General features: G+C 40.0%; 1 non-coding gene across 1 annotated transcript; it reads left to right on the top strand.

Moving 5' to 3' along the window:
- The first annotated feature begins 4 nt into the window (after positions 1–4).
- TRNAM-CAU (transfer RNA methionine (anticodon CAU)) lies at positions 5–78 on the top strand. Its single transcript has one exon. It is a non-coding gene; the product is annotated as a tRNA-Met (tRNA).
- The last annotated feature ends 6,493 nt before the right edge of the window (positions 79–6,571 follow it).

Genomic DNA, 6,571 nt, shown 5'->3' on the forward strand with positions numbered 1-6,571 from the left:
TAGGAGCCGGATAGCTCAGTTGGGAGAGCACCCGATGCATAATCGGAAGGTCCCGGGTTCAAGTCCCGGTCTGGACTATCCATTTTTTCAGTAATTTTTCTCGCAAAAATTATATGGAGAATTATCCTGTTCCCCTTCGTACCTCATCCAAATCCTATCCAACGACTCCTATGACGTCACAAATAGAATTATTATTTTTATTATTTAATTATTATTGTTTTTTTCCATCATTTCAGTGAGATTTAAGGGTATTCTTCACTATTTGTGATAATTCCCAATGGAGAGCTTTGGAAAAGAAAACGGTATTAGTAGTCATAGGAAGTTGATAGATGAAGACAAGTTCACGATTATAAGTTGCTAAGTGATTGAAAACTTTTTCTCGACTGCTATCAACGAATATTGATCTGTCTTTTGCCATGATTAATGCACCAATTATTGAAAAAAGAGGTGTATGTCTAGCTTAATTTGAATGCTTCAATGTTTCATAATGTTAATTGCTGTATGTACGTTTCTTTTTATTTTAATTGGGTCAGAAGATTTATTACGGTGGTATTGCTGTCTCCCCACCACTTTTCAGGTTTTTTTCCGATTTCTCGCAAACTATTGATCAGATTGATGTAAAAAAATTTAGCATGTTTGAGTTTTAATGTTATTAAATAACTCACGAAGTTTCATCGCTGCGCAAAATTTACAAAACTTTAGACAAAATGTATAAAAATAGTCGCACGATGATGATATTTTGTGAGACATTGAATAACGTTAAAACTCAAAAACGCTACATTTTTTCTCGTCGATCTGATGAACAGTTTGCGAGGAATTGGCTAAAAGCATGAAAAGTGGTGGGTAGACAGCAATACCTCCTTAACTCTTCGAGTAAAAAGAAGCACTTGCTGCTTGCAAAACAATTTAAGTTACTTGAAAGGTAATACATGATTAATTATAATGTACAAGTGAGGACAAAGACAAAATAAGTGATGATGCAAAAACAAAAGAGAAGGACTCATTTGCAGATCCATATGTAGGTTTAAGTTTCCTTATCAGTTCATTTTTTTTATCGTTTTCGGTGTTAGTAGTTCATTGCCTTAATCCTCGACTTTGAGAAGTAAAAGAGAGCCTGAGCGGTTTTGTACGTGCCATGAGTTCTCACGATGCTTCTCTAGCTTGTTGAAAATAATGAAATACTCTCAAAAATTATTTATCGGGTTAAGTCTGTTCATATTCAATAAAAATAACAATTTTAGACAGATAATATGTGTAGTGATTGCGAACTTCAAACGTTCCATCTCTCACTTTCTCACACTCAATTTAATGTTCATTATTAATCACGTAAAATAGGCTCAAATGATTTGTCGTTGACGAATCCGCCCCCTTGCTAGCTCAGGGTTTACCCTGCGTACAACATTGTCAGGAACAATCTCTGGAAATTGACTGTGCATACCAAAATCAACATCTTCCCCGTCTTCTCTAAGCATCATTGGTGGCGGAAGGTTATTAGCAATGCACATGTTGTGCTTTACTACACAGGCGTTGATTATTTTTGATGCAAAAGTTGGTTCATAGTGCAGAACTCGTTGTTTTAAACAACACCTGAACCGCATTTTAAGGACAGCGTTTACGCGTTCAATTATCGACCTTATGGGGGATATTCTACGAGTGTATCGATCTTCAGGTGTTCCAGGATTTGCATCGATGATTGGTGTCATAAGCCAGGGCCTCAAACCATATACCGAATCCCCTGTAAAACCGAATTTACGTGTAATGTTTTTGAATCAATGCAATGGATCACAATTTGGCAATGGAGTGTCAAGGCTGGAAAAAGTAGATTTATCACTTGCGAAATATGCAATTTCATCGAGGGTCCATCGTCTGAAGAGGACATGTCAAGAGACATTGTGTTCGGTAGTCTATTCAACTACGAAAAGATTCTATACTTTCCGTCACCTCACTAGTTTTCCAGTGGAACAAATGTAAGATGAAAATTATGAATTGGCTACGAAATTAGGTCTTTAAACAGAGTTGATTTGACTGTGACAGTAAAATTTATATTTACCAATTAAGCAAAAATCTTCGTGCCCAGTTGCATGTAATCTTCGCATCAGTGTAAAAACGCGACTGTTGTTCCATATGAAACTGTCATGAGATCTACCTGGGTATCTTGCATTTACATGGAGTATACGGTAGTTGACATCGCAAATCTATAGATACATTAAATTATACTCTCAGTTACAAAATCGTGAAAAGTACTGGAACATCGGATACTCACTAATTGCACATTGATCGAATGGTAACCCTTCCGATTGATGTATAGATACTCAATGTCGTGTTTCGGTGGTACTATAGCAACATGTGTGCAGTCTATGCAGCCAACGACTCCACGTATATTATATTTCTCATCAAAGCTGTGGAAATTGAAGAATTCTGAATCATGAAATGCTAAGCCCTTCACTTCCATAATGAACAGTGTACCAATTACCCATAACGAACTTCTTCGAATTGTTGGAAAGTCCTTGGAAAATGCGCCGATTCATTGAAAACATCTTGATGATTGAGGATATCAACTACTGCATGAATACACCTACTGACTGAGGGTTGACTTATTGCCATGTGATAATTCAATCCGATGTCCATCTGATAACTACCTGACGCCATGAACCGTAGGGCAGTCCAAGTCTGCGTCTGACAAAGTGATTAATAATCGCGGATTCATCAATGAATGATTATTCGTATATTTCAGACCCTTCGACTCTTACAAAGCATATCAAATACCTACCTTCACCTCGGGATCTAATGCTGTTCCCCTCATGGGATATCGGGCGCGATCACTCACTACATCTATCAAATCATCAACCATTCTCTTTTTCAATCGAAAAATTGATACAAAATCTTCCTCTGGAAGTTCAAAAGGATCCCATTGTGGGTGAAAGATACGAGCGTAACCTGCCCGATGGTCTGCTTCATCCCTTACGGCATTTATATGATCCATTATGTATGGAAAAAAATTCATTTTGAAAGATTAGCACGTCTATTATTCACTGTATTAACTTATGATAAGCGTTCAATTTATTTATTTAATTTTTTTCTCCTTCTCATTCAATTTAGAGCAGATACAAGTTTATATTGATAACTCCAAATGACAGTCATCACTATCGATTTTCATACGACTTTCCAAGCGTGTACGACTCTGCCGTGTATTCGAGTACATCGTATGCGGCTCGGAGCCGCGTGTGACGTGAGCGTATGCAACTCATAGCAGCGTGCGGTGCGAGCGTATGCGACTGATGTCGTAGACGAGGGGGGCGTATACGGATCGGTCTCATCGACTCGAGAATAGCCTCCCTGACATCGTTATGTTTGCGAATGTTTTGTAGATTACGGGCCTCATCAAATGCAGAGGGGTGATTAGGGTTGAAATAAATGTCTACTAAGTGGTTCACTTTCGCAGTTTAACCCATCGTATTTTCAGGGACCCACCGTCTTGAGTAGTACTGATGCTATTGTACGATTCGTCGCTGAATTCTTCTTGTATAGGGTTTATAAACTGTTGATATCGCTGACCGTTACCTCGAGGCGTCGACGACTCGATATTGATAGTTGACCGTAACAACTCTTCGTTACCAATGAACTCCCGAGGAACATTATACGCTTTTAGTACCCTGCCAAATAACTTTCTCCCGACAGCCATTTTCTTCTTTCGTGACCGCATTGCCTCGTTAATAAGATCTACTATATTTGAATTTTTGATAAGTGCCCCGTTGATGCTTACCACACCTTCTCCGTCCCAAGATATAACCTCCTTTGGCATGGCTTGCAGTTTGCGTAAGCGTGCTGCAGCGTTCTTTCGGTATCTGTTCGGTACACTTTCAATTATTGACCTTGATTGAATACTATCATCAGTGTAATCATTTATCCGAGAGCTAGAAAAACCTGGAAGGTCCGGTGTAATTGGAGAACGTTCTTGGTAAGATGATTCTGTTGAGTCATCAAAAGTCTTTGTATCCATTGCCGTCTTATGAGAGTTGTGTATTAAACCAAGATAATGTCGTCAAATGTGTTGATATGCGTTCCATTTCTCATGGTCATCAGTGTGCGAGTCTGATTCCAGAGTTTCTTTCATTTCATTATCTAGACGTGTTCAGGTTGTTCCCTGTGTCCGTACACTTTTCTGCGCAGCGACACGATTATCAGGCACCACGAGCATCTGACCCCTGTCATCAGTAATGGTACCAATCCTGTCCTCCGGAACAAGTACCATCTTTCGCGCATACTCCATCTCTTTGATTGTCTTGCTCTTACTATTTACTAATGAGAGTAGAAACCAAAGCACCGAGTATAGGTGCTAGAAGCAGAGGCAGGAACCCTCTTCTTTGAACGATGATCTTCTTCTTTCTTGATAGACACTTCGTACCAACCGCCAAATCACGAAGCACTTTTTTATACGGTTTTAATTTATCTTTGTGAGATTCACGAATTGGTATATTACCTTGTAAAATGTTTAATGCGCACTCACATATACACCGTATTAGTCCCGTATCAGCTTTTGTAAGCAACGCCTGTCGCTGTTCTTTATCCAAATGGCAAATGGCCTGAAGGACAACCGTCAATCTTTTACTGGGTGTACCTCGCGCAGCCGTGGTACGTACACGAACTGTTTTGTGTCGTTTGGGAAGATAGAACTGCGTACTCGATAATCTTCTGGGGTGGATTGTTTCAGGTCCAATAGTATACGGCCATGTGGCCGAGAGGTGGCATCTAGGTAAGCTTCTTGTAAAAACTTGGGATTATCAGGATAAACTTGCCGCGCGAGGTGTTGAATTGGCGCGCGATCCCGAGGGTTCTTAAAAAGTACTATGCAATTCGAATTCAGAGAAATATCTCTCTGCCCACGGCCCTGATGAAATATATTCTGGGTTATGAAAATCACGCTCAGATTTTTATGATGGCTACCTTTGGTGAAGAGATCGGTAATGGTATGATTCGATGACTCGTGCATCAAATGGTCAATGATAATCAACTTTGGACGTGAATCAGAACTATAATCTTGACTTTGTGGTAATCCTTCACGGAATTCTATTAAATTAGCGTTTGGGTATTGTGTATATGTGGGCTGCCATTCCGCATAATATAGGAGAATTCGTGAAAATTTTGTGTCGGCCATAGAAGAGAGGTATTGCAAAAATGTTTTCACAAACACTGTTTTTCCACACCCGGTGGGTCCACTTATTATAGATGTCCACGGATGTTTCCAGCGTGTATCCATGATCATAACTGATGGTGAAGGTCTGTGGGTATCAGGTTTTATACATTATAGTATAGATAATGAACAATAAATAACGGAAAAATACTGTAGATAAGGTTTTCCTGTGAGAAATTTCTTTATTCTTTATCATAACAACCACGCATCTACAGAAGAATTTTTGTTTATCCGATCACGAAGCTGATGAGCCTGGGATAGCGCACAATATGCTTGCTGGGTACTGCTTTTTCCATTCAACGCCGCATGGTAACCACACACAATTGACGGTTTATCCATCTTACGAAACGACGGACAATCGTCTTCTTCTTCGGTGAGATCTATAGCTTCTTTTGCTGTGTGTTTTCTGATGAAATCTGCTTTGCAAGAGTCCCGTACAAATATCTGGTCTGCACGGCCCACTACACTGCGTAGATGATTTTGAACTAGCTCGTTGAATGGAATACTCCCGATGCAACCACTCGATACCATGATGATGTGTAGTTACCCATTCATACTCCTTTCCGTATTTGTAGGGTATATTCAATTTTTCACCTGGTTTTAGAAGCCAATGCAGTGACAATTCACCTTTAAGTGCAACTACCGCAATTTCCTTTGCGATGAAACGGTTATGTAGTCCTTTATAACCTTGTATATCCACATCAATATCCATACCGACGTGTTGCCCCGGCCCAAATATAACCAAGACTGAGACGTGATGAAAGAATGGGAATACGATTGGTAGGGTGTTGGGTAAAAAAAGCGGACAATACCATTTCATATTTTTACGAACTATCACATTTCGTTTATTAGTCATTCGTTGGAGACATACCCATAGAGTACGGTACTATATACATTTCTACATTGTCTTTTAGTGCTACAAACAGAAGTCATTTTTACTTCTTTCTTTGTTACTACCTGGTGAATTTCTGTACGTCTGATTGCGTCGTATGACAAAACTATTGGGCCCTCCGTGTCACGCGTCACCATTTCTCTGACTGCCTGATAATTAATATGCTGACTATTATTAAAATTTAATGTAATACCTTGTAAGAGTATTTTTCCCGGGTCAACACCCCGGGATAATCCTCAAACTATTCTGGCTGCCGCCTCTATCGTTCACGATTGGGCGCCAGCCAGGTTTTTCTGGAAAACCTGACGGAAAACCAGCCCCGAAGGAATTTCGTCAACTCCGCGGACTTTCGGTGGCGGGTCTCACAATGCCGAGCCAGCATCAGCATGACACGGTAGAGTGGGCGAGGTTCACCAACGTACGAGTAACTTCAATCACTAATTTCTGCCGTGCTCACGGCATCGTTAACGATATCTCTCGGGGAGCGT

The sequence above is a fragment of the Fopius arisanus genome, unplaced genomic scaffold (genome assembly GCF_000806365.1).
Source record: "Fopius arisanus strain USDA-PBARC FA_bdor unplaced genomic scaffold, ASM80636v1 scaffold00142, whole genome shotgun sequence".
Classification (NCBI taxonomy): domain Eukaryota; kingdom Metazoa; phylum Arthropoda; class Insecta; order Hymenoptera; family Braconidae; genus Fopius; species Fopius arisanus.